The sequence below is a fragment of the Schistocerca serialis genome, chromosome 2, assembly GCF_023864345.2.
Source record: "Schistocerca serialis cubense isolate TAMUIC-IGC-003099 chromosome 2, iqSchSeri2.2, whole genome shotgun sequence".
NCBI classification, from domain to species: Eukaryota; Metazoa; Arthropoda; class Insecta; order Orthoptera; family Acrididae; genus Schistocerca; species Schistocerca serialis.
Window position 1 is genome coordinate 690,921,184 of NC_064639.1, and position 12,770 is coordinate 690,933,953.

Here is a 12,770-nt window from a genome sequence, read left to right on the forward strand (position 1 = left end):
TCATTCGGCAATGACTTTCGCAGCTCAATCATACACAAAATGCAGAAACAAAGAGCAAAGTAGCTTTTTCCACAAATAACAAACTACAATAGAAATTAGTGCGTATCTTAAGCAACAAAAAAGATACATTCTGAAACTCAGAAATATACAAAATCCCGCGTAAAACTTGCTCAAGATACTACACAGGACAGAGTGAATGGACTTTCATGCTAGATTCACTGAACAGATCAACTGTTACACATGTAAGCAATTCACAATATCAGTGATAGTAACACAAACAAAAGACACTGAACACCCATCAAAAGCATAGAAAAACATCTTAAAGTACATCACTTCCGAAAACCTCATACAGTGGATTTAATGGTGGAGCTGAAAACTTCTGTAGATGACAAAAATCAAGGCGGAAAAGATCCTCAATGACAAACTAGATAGCGAATCAGCTATTTGATTTATTAATGTATCTTGTTTCTGTAATAATTTCGGTAAATTCTATAAATATGTTAATTTCTTCAGGGACTCTTCTCAAAATTTCTAACGAAATGAAATAAAAAGCATTATCGATCATTTAAAAGTCAGTAATAGTCAGTATAGGTAAAATAAATCTGTAACTGATAACTTTATGCAAATAATGTAATCCACAGAAAATGTAGCACCTCTGACTGTTTCCAAACTCTTTGCGTAACCATATTTTCATAGCCTCTTTGTAACATATTTTGATTTCAAAGACATACAACGTAAGTGATAAATTGCGTGCGTGTGGAATTCTGCCTAATGGAAGATGCACAGTACCTGTGAGTGGACTGACACAAACAATATTTCTAACACTAACATGCAAAACACCGCCCAAGATTTATTTTGTCCAATTTTTCGATAGCACTTTAACCTCGGAAAGAGGACTACAATGCAAGAGAGGCGCAAAAACACACATGCAGACATCACACGTAATACTCGTGCAAATATTTGCACTTGACAATGAGAATAAATTTTCGAAAGGCGTCGTGGTACGCTTGAAAAAATAAGTAACTGGTGTAGTTTCATTTTTTAGTCACGAATGACATAGCTGCGGACTTCCCAGAAACATTGATTAAGAGGAGTGAAATTGATCTACCGTATGGTGCTATACGAGAGTGACGTATAAACACTTTCACACCTTTTAATGCAAAAAAATGGTTCAAATGGCTCTGAGCATTATGGGGCTTAACATCTGCGGTCATCAGTCCCCTAGAACTTAGAACTACTTAAACCTAACTAACCTAAGGACATCACACCGATCCATGCCCGAGGCAGGATTCGAATCTGCGACCGTAGCGGTCACGCGGTTCTAGACTGAAGCGCCTAGAACCGCACGGCTTTTAATGCACAGCAGTAAGCAAGGTATCTAAACGGTTGTATCAAAGAAGCTGTTCTGTCTGTTTTTATGGAGTTTGACTAGCCGTAATTCTCTCTATTTTACTTTTTTTTAAATTTTTTATTTTTATTTGCTTATTGATCTCAATCGGATGAAGGCTTCCTCTCTTACATCGAACAAAGGCTTCAGACGTACAATAGTCTGCACTTGAAGAACGATAATCTAAATATTATACATATTAATGAAATGATACTGACTTGGAACAAGACTTGCATTCATGTAATGCCATGAGGGATAACGGTGTTGAGTGAGAACTGTTAGAAATAACTCATTGAATGATAGTATTGCCGTTAATAGTAATGTAGTAATGATTAGGATAGTGACAGTAAAATATAGTAAATTAATTTACAAAAGTGACGTAGCGAGTTCTGAGGAAGAGACGTTCACGCAGACTGCACCGACTAGAGACTCTGGAGGATGAGCTTGGTTGTAATAGTGATAAGGGATGCATACAGTATGGAGGCGGAAATTATTGGAATTTAAATAAACGTGAAATTAATTGTTTATGAGCATGTAAAGGAGATTAAAGAAAACAAGAAAAATGGCTGAACACCCTACTACTGCTGAACAAAGCAAATACAAGGGTTATTCGGAAAACTACTATGAAAACCCATGGAAGTTTTGAATACATGTGTTATGTAGTGTCTTTAGTATGCCCATCGATAGTGGCACGTCTATTTTTCCAATTATGAGCGCACAGTTAATACGTAAAGATGTCTAGAAAACAGTGTCTCCGTCCAAGTATGAAGACCTGGTGAGAGACTTCGCCTGATGTCGTGCAACCCACATAACGTAACTGTCATGCGTTTCGTTCTTCATAACAGTTCTCGGCCATACTCTGCAGGGGCAATGAAGATGCTCCTGGAGCGTTTTCGGTGGGAAGTGTTTGATCACCCACAACACAGCCCGTAGTTGGGTCGTCCTGAGTTTCAGTACAGCTAGTGTGCAATAAACATCGATCCACCGATTGTGTAGAAAATGCTCGTATATAAGATTTCTTGTTCTGGAACCTACCTTAATTGATTTTCGCAGTACCAGCCTGAAGGTAGTAAGCAGAACCCAGGCGTCTGCTGCGGAGAAGAGAATAAAATTTAGAAGCACCAAATGAAACTCCAGCTGTGCAGACGACCGGAGGATAATGGCTTCGAACTGGAAGCTATGATCGCTATTCCGCAGGAGTGGTCGTAAGAAGTTAACTTCGTGCACCCGCAAATCCGAAGGCCTGCAGTACAGCGGTGCGCCTGCGCTGTGAAAGGGACACAGGTTTTACGGCCTGCAGCTGCACCACCGCCGGCCAGCCACTCCCTCTGTTGTGCTGCAAGCAGAGACGGCGGGCACCTCTGCCGCGCGCGAGCGAGCGGTCGGCCGACGCGCCTCGCACAGAGCCTTTTTGCTGGCCGCGCCGCGTCATAGCCCAGGCGAGGCGATAATTGCGTCGTGAACGACGGTATTCACGGCGGAGCTGCGCGACGAATGCTGTTTTGCGGGAGTCGCTCATCGAAGCCGCGGAAACGCCCGGCACGCCATCAGCGCCGAGTGCTGTGCGCGCGCCCTGCCGGGCTCCCAGCAATGTGGTACGCAGCGAGGCCGCCGCTGCGTGCGTCGCGGCGTGCACGTCCACGCTCCACACAGCTCCTGCAAATACCATTGCTAGGCCGATGACCTCCCATCTTTACACGTGCGCCAGACCTGATGATGTCAATACTCCCACTCTCCACGTTACTCAGGACCTTTCTTCAGTTGTCACATGGACGCCAAACCTAGGACTAAACGCGAAGAAATCCCAAGCAATTTTACTATCCCATCACCAATTAGCCAAATCTGAATTCCTCGTGCAGTTGTCTCCTGTTACACCAACGAGAGCCCAATACCGTGTCAGGAAGCGCAAAAACTTGGGAGTAGCTTTGGATCACCAACCCAGCAGAGCAGAAAATAGGATAAATCCGGGAGAGGCGCCGCACGTGTTGTAGACTGCGAACCTGTCATACGTTCGGCAAACACAGACAGAGGGGGCGAGTATCCGCACAGCAGTTGCTCAGTGGACGGAAGGCCATAATAAAAATGTTTACGTTTCGATCGAGTAAGTTTTAATTAAGTCCTACGGGGAGTAACTGAGGTAGGTCTATAAATATCCCTTCAAAACCTCTTCAGCGTCACCTTTAGTTTTTAGTCTATGCTAAACAGTCATATATTTTCAAATGTTTGAGCAGTTGCAGTAACACGAAGTTCTGTTGGGCGTGTTTTGATTCTAGTACGGCCATCTTGGCTATCAAATTCTTCAATTTATGAGGTGAGGCATCTCTCCTCTAGAGATAGGGATACATGCCACAATAAAATCCGGTACACATGACGCACATTTTTTCGTTAAGAATACATACCGACCTCGGGGAAGATCAGTTTGGATTCCGTAGAAATGTTGGAACACGTGAGGCAATACTGACCGTACGGCTTATCTTAGAAGCTAGATTAAGAAAAGGCAAACCCACGTTTCTAGCATTTGTAGACTTGGAGAAAGCCTTTGACGATGTTGACTGGAATACTCTCTTTCAAATTCTGAAGGTGGCAGGGGTAACATACAGGGAGCGAAAGGCTATTTACAATTTGTACAGAAACCAGATGGCAGTTATAAGAGTCGAGGGACATGAAAGGCAAGCAATGGTAGAGAAGGGAGTGAGACAGGGTTGTAGCCCCTCCCCGATGTTATTCAATGTGTATATTGAGCAAGCAGTAAAGGAAATAAAAGAAAAATTCGGAGTAGGTATTAAAATCCATGGAGGGACAAATGAGGACCTGGAAGAGCAGTTGAACGGAATAGGCACTCTTTTGAAAGGAGGATATAAGATGAACATCAACAAAAGCAAAACGAGGGTAATGGAATGTAGTCGAATTAAGTCGGGTGATGCTGAGGGAATTAGATTAGGAATTGAGACACTTAGCGTAGTAAATGAGTTTTGCTGTTTGGGGAGCAAAATAACTGATGATGGTCGAAGTAGAGAAGATATAAATTGTAGATTGGCAATCGCAAGGAAAGCGTTTCTGAAGAAGAGAAATTTGTTAACATCGAGTATAGATTTAAGTGTCAGGAAGTCGTTCCTGAAAGTATTTGTATGGAGTGTAGCCACGTGTGGAAGTGAAACATGGACGGTAAATAGTTTCGGCAAGAGGAGAATAGAAGCTTTCGAAATGTGGTGCTACAGAAGAATGGTGAAGACAAGATGGGTAGATCACATAACTAATGAGGAGGTATTGAATAGAATTGGGGAGAAGAGGAGTTTGTGGCACAAATTGACTAGAAGAAGAGATCGGTTGGTGGGACATGTTCTGAGGCATCAAGGGATCACCTATTGAGTATTGGAGGGCAGCGTGAAGGGCAAAAAGAGGGAGACCAAGAGATGAATACACTAAGCAGATTCAGAAGTATGTAGGCTGCAGTACGTACTGGGAGATGAAGCAGCTTGCACAGGATAGAGTAGCATGGAGAGCTGCATTAAACCAGTCTCTGGACTGAAGACCACAACAACAGGCCGCACAAATCAAATAACAGTTTTAAATAAAGTGAAACATTTCTTGTTTGTCTATATTTTCCTTCAAATGTATTCAACTATCAGCAAGTAAACCAGTTACCGAAACAGCGAACTACCTGGATATATAAATATCATTAAAAAAACTATTGCTAACACTTCAGCGTTTTTTCTTCAATTAGCAACATATTTATAACCACAATACATATTATACACCTTTTGACTGAAAACCAACTTAGTTTCGCGGTTTTTTGCGATGAGACATATCAACCGTAGCATGTAATGATATTTTCAGCATCAAATATTATGTTTAAACGATACATTTAAAAAATTACAAAATATTATGTCATAGACAACAGGTGTGTTTAGTTGTACAAAAATATTACTAAAAGTGCGCTGTAGAACTTTGCATTTGAGATTTTTTAAAATGTACACCATCTCTCCCTGATTTAACCTATAGTCGCCACGTGCAGGTAACCGTCCTCTTGTTTCTACGTTCCCCAAAAGTTGCTGAATATATGGAAATTATACAGAACTTCTGCAAGTCCTCCTCCTTCCGAACCTCCACAGCTGCGCTGAAATCCGCCATACCACGAATAGTGGAAACACTGGATGGCACAACCAACCATCAATGATTGTCTAACGTTACATATGAAACATTCGTCTATTTCATCATGTCGTTGCCTCATATGCTCTGATAATATGATTGCGACCAAACAAGTTAATTGACAACCACATAGCCTACTACAACGAGGCGATAAAAGACATGCGATGTGTATATGTATGGATATCGGTAGTATCGCGTACGCAAGGTAGACAAAGGTACCGAATTGGCAGAGCTGTCATTGTGACTCAGGTGATTCATGTGAAAAGGTTTCCGACGTGATTGTGGCCTCATGGCGGGAACTTACAGACTTTGAACGCGGAACGGTAGTTTGAGCTAGACGCTTGGGACATTCCATTTCAGAAAACGTTAGGGTATTCAACATTCCGAGACTCACAGTGTCGAGAGGGTGCCGAGAATACCAAATTTCAGGCATTGCCTCTCACCACGGATAACGCAGTGGCCGACGTCCCTCACTTAACGATCGAGGGGAGCGACGTATGCGCGGAGTTGTCAGCGCGTGAAATAACTGCAGATTCAGTGTGGGACGTGCGAAAATGTATCCCTTAGGACAGTGCGTCGAAATTTGGCGTCAATGGGCTATGACCATCGCTAACAGCACGATACCGTCTCGTGACCACATCGGTTGGACCCTTGATGACTGAAAACCGTGGCCTGGTCAGATGGTTCGTGATTTCAGTTGGTAAAAAGCTGGTGGCAGTGTTCGCGTGTGGCGCAGAGCCCACGAAGCCATGGACGCAAGTTGTGACAAGGCACTGTTCAAGTTTGTGGTGACTCAAGAATGGTGATTTTGTCTGTGTGGAATTAGCTGGGTGCTCAGGTCCAACTGAACCGGTCACTGACTTGAAATGGTTATGTTCGGCTGCTTAGAGACCATTTCCAGGCATTCATGGACCTCATCTTTATCGAAGAGAATGCGCCAAGTCACCGGGCCACAAATGTTAGTGACTGATTTGAAGAACAATCTGGACAATTGGAGTGAATGGTTTGGCCCCCCACATTGTCCAAGATTAATCCCAAAGAACATACATGAGACATAATCGAGAGGTCAGTTCGTGCACAAAATCCTGCACCAGTAAAACTTTCACAGTTATGGATCGCTACAGAGGCAGCATGGCTCGGTATTTCTTCAGGGGACTTCCAAGGACTTTCTGAGTCCATGCCACGTCATCTTGCTGCACTACGCCGGGAAAAAGGAGGTCCGACACGATATTAGGAGGTATCCCATGACTTTTGTCACCCAGTGTACGCATTTTGATTTTTGATTAACTTTTCAATCTTTCGTGATTTATTGAAAATGTATGGGAAGCTAGGTATATATTTGTTTTTATCTTTGTTTGTGTTTGGGTACTTGTTTACTTCGCCATGGAAGCAATAGGGTCATTGGCAACTGCAATCTGTTTCACTATGATTATTTCTTGTTGCGTGTTTTCTTGCTTCAAACACATTTTAACTGTCCTGTGCAGCACTGATCTATAAGCTGCTTGTTTATGAATACTTGTGTGACCTGTAGTTGCAAGGATTATGGTGTCGGTCGTTTATAGTTTCATGTATGTGGGATTCTGTGCTCGGACGAGTAACGTTCTGCAGCTTTTAAAGAGTATACTTTGTCACCTTGATGACAACCGCCTTCAGTAGTGGCCGAAGCGTTTTACGACAGCACGCGGTCGCCGTCCCAGAAGGTTTGCAATGGAATGAAGTGTTACTAAGATTCAGTCCGGAAATGGTGATTGTTGTTAACTTTCGCAATTAAAATGTGGAGAACTGAGGCATACACGCTATGAATGTAGTATGTCACATTTCAAAACTACATGTGGATAGCTTTGTCTGTTGTTAGAAAATTCTCCTTGAAGTTATTGATAGTTATTTCGTTATGTACAAGAAAATGATCGTATATGACAAGAAAAAGTAATGTAATTAAGTTTAATGTGAAGATGGAGAAAAGTCGGGAAATACCTCTTCGCTGCGTTTTAGCTGTGACTTCACTTACCCCACGCAAACGCAGCAACAAAATGTAAAACTCAGAGATCGCTACATTTCCAAGGTCCCCGAACCCTGCACGACAAGCACGCGGCGTGTAACACAAATTACGGACATACCGTGCACCGACAGACGTTGAGGTTGTCTCCCGAACATAATAAGGTACTCGCAGGGAGCTCATTGTCGTCCCTACTGTTGTCGGGGTGTGCATGAGAGACAATGGGAGATAAAAGCGGATAGCGCGTTATAGCCGTGTAACCTGTTGTGAGGCGAACAAAATACACGAGGAGAAACTCCAATACACGTCACCTGACAGCGACAAAACGGTAAGAGGAAGTGTGCTGGGGAACATCTTGAAGCTCTTACCTTCCATTCCACTCCACTCCTGAATAATAACTCACTACGTCTCTTCTCCAGACTGTTTCCCTATATCCAAAGCAGCTTTTGTTCGTTTCATTAAAACAGCTAACGTATTTCATAACTGGAAATACAATCTGGATCTACATCTATTCTGCATTACATGTTCGGCAGGGAGTGCATGGAACCACTTTCATATTATGTCTTTATCGTTGCACCGTCGAATAGCATGTAGGAAAGATGAACACCTGAATCATTCCGTGCGAGCTCTGTTTTCTCTTAGTTTTTCATGATGTACATTTATTCTTATGTAGGCGAGACTCAAAAGAATATTTTGTCACTTGCTATACGCCAACGCATCGCAACAGGCTTTGCATATCGTTGCTTTTAGGGTTCCGTACCTCAAACGTTTTTTTTCCTTCTTAATTGTTATTTCATTTTCCCGCGCCCCATATGGGAGAGGGGGGGGGGGGAGGCGTGCTGCCGGCAGTACAGGCAACCCACTCTTCTTCAGCCAGTGGACAATTGAAACAATAAAGAAGATGAAAAAATGAGAAACAGATAGAGATATATACACTGATTTTGAAACATTTTTAAAGGTGAAAAATAAAATTGAACTTTTGAGATGTTCAATGACGACTTTTTGCACTGGTAGTTAGAAACAATAATGAAAGGTAAAATGAAGTGCAGTAAGCGCACAGTTAAAACACTTAAAACATGTTGCCGAAACACTTATATGTGAAAGAAGCACTTTCCTGTCACTAGAAATTGGAAAGACGTGCCACGGAATAGGGTATCAGTTGTTGGTGCGGAAAGATTGGCCGGTGAAGAGGTTAGGAAAGTGGTGATATCACGATGGAGGAGTGGTGCATTGCGGCGATGGCGTAGGAGTGGCTGTTGGGACAGAATGGGATGTCGTGTAGACGGGGAATCGGTGACACTAATAGTTATTCGGTAATAGGGGGGGGGGGGGGGGGAAGAGAGGTGGAAGAGAAAAAAATGGGGTCATGAAATGTTGGGCGGGGAGGGGAGGGAGGGAAAACGCTGATGCGTTGGATTAGTTGGAATGGACCTATAGCTGTTAGGATGGCTAAATGTCGACGCGGAATTCATGATCTGGGAGTGGGAGATGGTTGAAGTTTCTTTGGGAGAGCATGTGTAGGGTGTGTAAGTGGATGGTTGGTGGGATGTATTGGTGAAGGCAGCGTATGAGGGTTGGAAAGTAGAGGGGAAACGATAGCATTATTGGGGTCGAGTTTGCGGAGGTGTAGATTGTTCAGAGGTGTCGAGTGTGAGGGAGCTGAGGCGGGAATGTGATGAAATGGTAAAGGACTCTTGTGGGGGAAGGTAAACGGATGCGGAAAGCGAGGCGGAGTACATGGCGTCTCAGTCGACAAAAACAGAATCCATATAGAATCAGTCAATAAATTTGTTTTGCCTAGCTAAGAAGAAGAAACCTGTCGAAAGAAGCAAAGCAATTTCGTTGGGCTTTTAACAAGCAATTCGAAATCGATATATCCTAGCCAAGTAAGTTCTAGATAATATTGTCAAGGTTATTTCTGCCAATGACGTAAACTTCCAAAAGTAGTTCTGTCAGTGAGGTAAAAAGACCAACAAAATGGTTCAAATGGCTCTGAGCACCATGGGACTTAACTTCTGAGGTCATCAGTCCCATAGAACTTAGAACTACTTAAACCTAACTAATCTAAGGACATCACACACATCCATGCCCGAGGCAGGATTCGAACCTACGACCGTAGCGGTCGCGCGGTTCCAGACTGTAGCGCCTAGAACCGCTCGGTCACCACGGCCGGCAAAAGACCAACAGCGCCATCCTGTGGTTCTTTGGTGTACTACGGTGTCACTAAGGCAAACATCCGAACTACTAAGCTGAGCAGCCTCCTAAAACTTTAAATCACGATATCTTCTATTTCCGTGATCAGGTTTTGATGAAATAAAGCGTATATCTTGCCCCAAGCTACGCTCAAGTTATCTGTGAAAACACGATGAAAGTACGTCTAGTAGTTTTGGAGATTAGCGTGTTCAAAGAGACAGACACGACGTTTTACGGCTTTATTATTTGTATAGATTCGAAGTAGAGAGATGGTGATGGAGAGTTCACGACAAGATCCCTCCGCAACGAAAAATGTCTTTGTTTCGATGACGAGCCTTTACTATATTCGACTTCAGTGCTATTTGGAAAGGATCCCACACCACGCAACAGTACTCCAGAAGAGGATGGACAATCGTAGTGCAGGCAGTACCTGTAGTAGATTTTGTGAATCTTGTCAGCTAAGTCACGCATTCTGGACCTAGATGGGTCAATCAACTGTCAACGGCTTGATCGGATGCGGAATGGAGGGGTACGCGGTCAGCACACCGCCCTCCGAGTCGTTATCGGGTTTCTTCAGCTTCGAACCGCAACTAATCGGTTGAATAGCTCCTCAGTTGGCCTCGTGAGGCCGATTGCACACCCCGTTCCAGTCCTCCCACCGAGGGAAAATCCCTGGCAGTACCGGGAATCGAACTCGGGGCTGCCGTATGGCAGTCAGACGCGCTGACCACTCAGCGACGGAGGCGGAAGCATCTTCTCAGTTTCCTCCCAATAAAACGCAGTCATTGGTTCGCCTTCCCCATCACACTTTCTATGTGATGGTTCCAGTTTAAGTCGTTCGTAATTGTAATCCCCCAGATATCTAAACCGACTTTTAAATGTGTTTTGCCGGCCGCGTTGGCCGTGCGATTCTAGGCGCTTCAGGCTGGAACTGCGTGACCGCTATGGTCGCAGGATCGAATCCTGCCTCGGGCATGGATGTGTGTGATCTCCTTAGGTTAGTTAGGTTTAAGTAGTTCTAAGTCTAAGGGACTGATGACCACAGATGTTAAGTCCCATAGTGCTCAGAGCCATTTTTTTAATGTGTTTTATTTATCGTGCGACGATATTTAAAGGAATTGTTCTAGTACTTATGTATCTCTCACTTTTTGTTGTGCAGGATCAAATGCCATTTTTCGCACCATGTAGATTCCGAGTCTAAATCATTTTTCCATTAGTTTTGGTCTACTGACGGCTTTTCAGACGGTAAATGCAAGCATCATCTGCAGGCATCTATGATGGCTTGTCAGATTGTCTCCAAAATCGTTTATAGAGATTAAGAACAGCAGAGGACCTGTAATGCTTCGTCAGGAAACCCTAGATAGAGCTTCGCTTTCACTAGATAATTCCCTTCAGCTACTACGAACTGGTATCTTTCGAACAAGTGATCACGAATCCAGTCGTATGATAGACGATACTCCATGGGCGCGCAAGTCGATTAGAAGTGCTTGTGAGCAACGGTGTCAAATGCCTTCTACAAATCCAGAAATATAGAATAACGTGAGATATCCTGTCTATAGCACTGTGTTCCACAACAGATATTTTTTTGTCAGTGGTGCCGCAACAAGAGTTGGAAAAAACTGGGCAGCATTTGGTGCTGTACTCGTCTGTTGCTCGGCGGTGGCAAACCAAATTCAGGCCGATGGGGAGCCCGTCGCCGGCAGTGAGTGGCTGATCGATGGCGCGGGGCTGGCAGCACGTACACATTCTCACAGCACTGACCTTTATCGGGGCCACTACGAGCTGCAGCCGTCGATAATTCGCCCGTTGGGCTGAGCGGCCCAGCAAAGTGCAGCGCGTTGCCCAGCTGTGGAGGATGGAAGGTTACATCTCGACCTCCCGTCCACATGAAGGTCACAGAGCACGTGTAACTAGGTCCGCTCGTCAAAGAGCGAGGAGGAAGTTGACGACCACGTTGTTGAGGGAACCATCCCGGAACTGACCGAAAGCGATTTTGGAAAAACACGAAAATATGTATCTCGATGACGGAGTTTGAATACCAAGCCTCCAAGACGTTGGTCACTGCCCCAAAGATTGCTCCACCTGATATGACTACTAATTCACCATCATCCTAATGCAGAGGGGTGCTGTTTACTGTCAGCCTGCTTCCATATGTTAGGCCCTGCCGACAGGTAAGGAAACCCGAGACAAAAGGGAGACTGTATACCTGAAAGTAAAACACTCGCCTAGTTGCTTGGCCAGTCTATAGAAAGTGGAATCGAGGCAACAGTTTTTCTTTTCCCAGTCACCGGTGTATAACTTTTCTAGGATGCCACCTTCTCTCATCAACCACAACAATAATGACAGTCGACTGCGTTGTGACGAATCATTCCATTCCACCGGGTTGATTATTTTGCCGTAATGTGTTAATGCTTGCCGCGCGGGATTAGCCGAGCAGTCTCGGGCGCTGCAGTCATGGACTATGCGGCTGGTCCTGGCGGAGGTTCGAGCGCTCCCGCGGGTATGGGTGTGTGTGTGTTTGTCCTTAGGATAATTTAGGTTAAGTAGTGTGTAAGCTTCGGGACTGATGACCTTAGCAGTTAAGTCCCATAAGATTTCACACGCATTTGAACGTTTTTTTTGTGTTAATGCTCGATTTGATGAGGGAAAAACGCCTTATTCTGAAGCAGTAAACATAAACTAAGAACAATTCTGAACTGTTGTGGAAGGATTTAGTTTTAAAGCTGTCTTAGCAATGGGAGGCCCAATGTACTTATCTTACTGGTGTGTTATCTCATTCAATCTTCATCCCCTTCACTAGAGATATGACTGCAGTATGTATGTACCTAGCAACATCGTCATTCGATTATACGTGGAAAAATTTTGATCAGAAATCTTTAAGCTAAAGTCATATTTGAGAAGAGGAGTATTTTTTCACTATATAGTGACCAACCATGTGAATGAATTCTGCAGTGATCTTACTCAACATGTAGATTTAGTAACTGCTTGATAGTCAACTATCCCCACTTCTCTGTTCCATATCGTCACCTCCTCTCTAGAACTACA